Source organism: Vespula pensylvanica, chromosome 2 (assembly GCF_014466175.1).
Source record: "Vespula pensylvanica isolate Volc-1 chromosome 2, ASM1446617v1, whole genome shotgun sequence".
In the NCBI taxonomy this organism is placed as follows: domain Eukaryota; kingdom Metazoa; phylum Arthropoda; class Insecta; order Hymenoptera; family Vespidae; genus Vespula; species Vespula pensylvanica.
In genome coordinates this window covers 8,923,941-8,928,025 of record NC_057686.1, presented here as the reverse complement: position 1 = coordinate 8,928,025, position 4,085 = coordinate 8,923,941, and the positions used below count along the sequence as shown (strand labels likewise).

The window sequence follows — 4,085 nt, the reverse complement described above, 5'->3', positions numbered from 1 at the left end:
TTAAAATTAAATCTAGATATTAATTTCAAAATATTATAATAACAAATTATACAACGTTTACACGTACGAAAAAAAATAAGATTGAAGTTTTAGGATAGTACGATGTGTTTTACTTCTTAAAGAGTCTTCCTATATAGTTGAGCACTGATCCGGTAGTAAAATGTGTCATGTGAATGCGTTGAATATATATTCACTACCTTCAGTTCTGTTAGTACAGGAAGATTTCGATGGCGTGTTGGTAAAGCTTAAATTAGTTCAAAGGAAAGACGACGCGATAAAAAGCTTAGTTGAAATAGTAGAGCAAGAAGGCCACGAAGAATACGTGGTAAAGAACAACTTGTATAGGCAGAAGGAGGGTGAGGTGCTTATCGTAGTTCCTAAGTTAGTGCAGGAAGGTATAATTCGGCAGACTCACGAGAAAGGTCATTTTTCGGCCGATAAAACCAAAAAGATTATTCAAGGTGATTATTGGTTTCCTAAAATAAACAGTAAGGTTGAAACGTAATATATAGTGCGCAATTGTACTCATTGTGTTTTGAGCAAAAGAAAACAGAATAAGAAAGAAGAATATCTTCATTCTATTAAAAAGAATAATATCGCTCAATGTTCTCCATGTCAATCATGTCAAAGATCTTCAAAACGTTATTAGTATATATGTATTTCTGATTGTAGATATTTTTAGTAAATTTGTGCAATTATATCCAGTAAAGTTAATTGATACGCATGAAATTTTAAATCAATTGTAAAAATAATCAAATATATTTGAAAACCCGCCTAAGATCGTATCTGCACGTACATTGAAGAAGCACTGCAATAATGAAGGCATCAAGTACGTAAGTATTATTACAGCTATACTCGAAAATAACGGGCATCTCAAAGGAATAAATCGTAAATTAATACCGATTCTTTCAAAATTAGCAGCGCTGAAGCTAGAGAACTGGTAGAAGTATGTTGATTTTATACAAAAAAATACTAAAGTACTCTCGGTCGAAGTACAGGGTATTCACAGTACAGTATTTCGTTTAGCACCTGTATGAGATTGAAAAACGAATCACAGTTGAGAGATATCATAAAGTAAGAAATTATAGCATTTTTTCAAGAACATCGAGATCCTTTATGAGAGCAAGCTAAAGAATCAATCTTCAGGATTCAGGAAAATAAAAGGAATTTAAAAAAAAAATAAAAAGAATCGAGTCGTTGCAAAGTGGATATATATGACCCTCATAATAAACAAATAAAATTCCATGGAAAGTTTTTAGTTCCATATTACTTATCAATAGTATTAAAAAACGATATACAATATTTAGTTGAAGGAATCAATAGACATATTGATCCCTACAATATTTTCATCTCTTCAAAATACATAAAGCCATGGCCAAGTGTGTAACGTATTGTCTGGTGATGAAAATGGTTGAATATCTGAGTGTAGATGTTCAGTTATAGAATGAGTAAATATGGTAATAAGATAGAAAGTATGCCGAATATGTATTTATGTATCTATACATGCATATGCTTGTGTATGTCGAAAATCATTGAAAAAGGCAGCGATTTGTTAAAGATGGAAACGAAAAATGATAGATAGAAAGTGATAGTCAAGATGTGGTTATGATTGAAGACAGATGTGTTTGACGATGTTTTTTTTATTTTTTTATAATATTAATTTTTGTCTATCGTGATATATAAACATTTTTAATAAATTACTTCATTATTTATTATCTACCTAAATTTAAAGTTATACAATTTAAAGTTACATATATTTGTATTTTTTAAATCTTATTTTATTTTCTCATCACGATCTAACGTAGCATCTTGTTATAACACCATTCCTTTTCATAATCAAATAATTTATTTTTACTTGCAGTTGCTATTTTCAAATTAGAATATATAATGTACTTATATATATATATATATATATATATATATATATATATAGATATAGAATATTTTTGATATTGTTTAAATTACTTTTCTTTATATTATAAAACAGAATTATAAAAACTAAACTGTAAACAAAAAAATTTGAAATAAAACAAATAAGAAATATTAGTGATCATAAATAACTCCTTAATATTATTCGCTTAATATTCGTATAAATATTAGTAATAATGATACTGTATTTATAAATAAATCCCTATCAGTGGAGAAAGAAATACTAAATTAAAAGAATAAACATAAAAAAAATAAACATAAAAGAGATTCTTAGAAAACTGTAATATATAAAAAGCTTTTTTACTGTTCCATAAAAAGGTACTTTCCGTTAAAATCCTAAAACATCTTACTCTTCCATTGTAGGAAATCACTGTAATAAATCACTTGATTTAGAATGGCCAGTTCTATAAACAGTTCTGTAAATTTCAAATGAACATTACTGTCAAATGCAAATTATTTTACGAAATTCCATATATAAAGTTATATTAAAATCATAGTTATATAATATCGTATTCCATTTTGATTTTAAAGTTACACAAACTGTATTGTTACAAATAAAGTGTTTAATAACTATAAATTAATTGCTGTTTTCTATCAAAAGATTAATATTTGTTACTTTGATAATATATGATTTTCAATTTATGCAGAAAAAGAATTGGGTTATAGAGAATTAAAGAAAGAAAAGAGAAACATGGAAGAGAAAGTGGAGAAATAGTGGACTAAAAAACAATCGTCCATTGATAGATTTCGATTCTATCTAACGGCACTGCCTGCGTACATACCCGACGGAAAGAGCCCTTGGACAATGGCACTCTCGTGTTTCGATATATCGTTCCCCGAGGAGTACCAGCCGCGGGTTGTAAATCGAGTAACCGACGTGAGGCATCTCGAGTCGAGAATACGCGTTACCCCAATTAAATCTCAACGCGATCACAATTTTACTAACGAGTTATCGATCTCACCGTTTTCCATTTCGATTTCATTCTGGCGTTTCACACTCTACGAACCGTACAACAAAGCTTCTAATTTTGCCATTGACACTTACACATAGATCTACACTTTGTTTTTTTTTTTTTAATTGTTTTATATTTAATACATTTATGTGAAACAGCATTTTTTCGAATAAAAGAATAAAAGAAATGAAATACATGCGCGAGCATGAGTAAAAATTCATGATATTAAAATTACATCAAAGTTATATTAAAATTTGCAAAATTCATTCATTCCTGTAAATAAGTCTAACAGACTGTAAAAGTGGCCATTATGTAGTGACGCACAATGTTTCGCTTAAAGGACAAAAGTCGGTAATTCAAAATGTAAGATTTAAAAAAAAAATCATCGTGAAATATTAGCGAAGAAATGTGATTTGTAATATTATTTATAATTGTTACTGGATATATTAATTGAATTGAATTGTTATAAAATATAATATTGAAGTGTGAAATTTAATGCAAAATCAGTAGATATTTTTTAATATGTGACATAGGCGAAATATTTGTTTCTTTAATTTGATTTTAATAAGTTGAGTTTAATGCTATAATATCTTTAAATTGATGAGTAATTATCACTATTTAAAATTAAATAAAAGCTGTACAATTTCTATAAACTTCAAAGCAACTTTTCAAAAAAGAACCAGAAAGTACCTTCATCATTTTTTGTATACTATATAATAATTCTAAACACATATTGAATTTTACATTAATATCAAATTTGCCCAAATTGTGATCAATAAACAAAGTCATTATTCGTTATTAACGTGTTCATTCTCCCAAATCTCTAGTGAACCAGAATATAACACATTGAGCCAAATAGAGGATTAGTAACATTAGTAACATTTCGACAAAACACGAATTTTCCCATATTCTACTAAATTTTGTATTATTTCTAAAATATCAATGGATCTCAAAAATGAAAAAATTAATAAAATGTAATAGATACAAATTCTAATGTAACAAAGATCTAAAATTGATTTTAGTATTTGTCTATTTGCTATTTGTATATTTTGTATTTGACACTAGGCAAATATGCTTCTTTTCTTCGCAATGTCCTGACAATTTTGTTTAATATTTTCCTTTCATTCTTTTTTTTACAATAAAAAGAATTCTTTTTCCTTAAGAGTTTCTCCAAAGTTTTCCTTGGTTCCAAGAAAAATTACT

General features: G+C 27.6%; 1 long non-coding RNA gene across 1 annotated transcript; it reads left to right on the top strand.

The window, feature by feature from the left end:
* The first annotated feature begins 213 nt into the window (after nucleotides 1-213).
* Nucleotides 214-1,175, top strand: LOC122637916. Its single transcript, XR_006329314.1, has 3 exons — nucleotides 214-461; nucleotides 673-833; nucleotides 919-1,175. It is a non-coding gene; the product is annotated as an uncharacterized LOC122637916 (long non-coding RNA).
* Nucleotides 1,176-4,085: the final 2,910 nt, after the last annotated feature.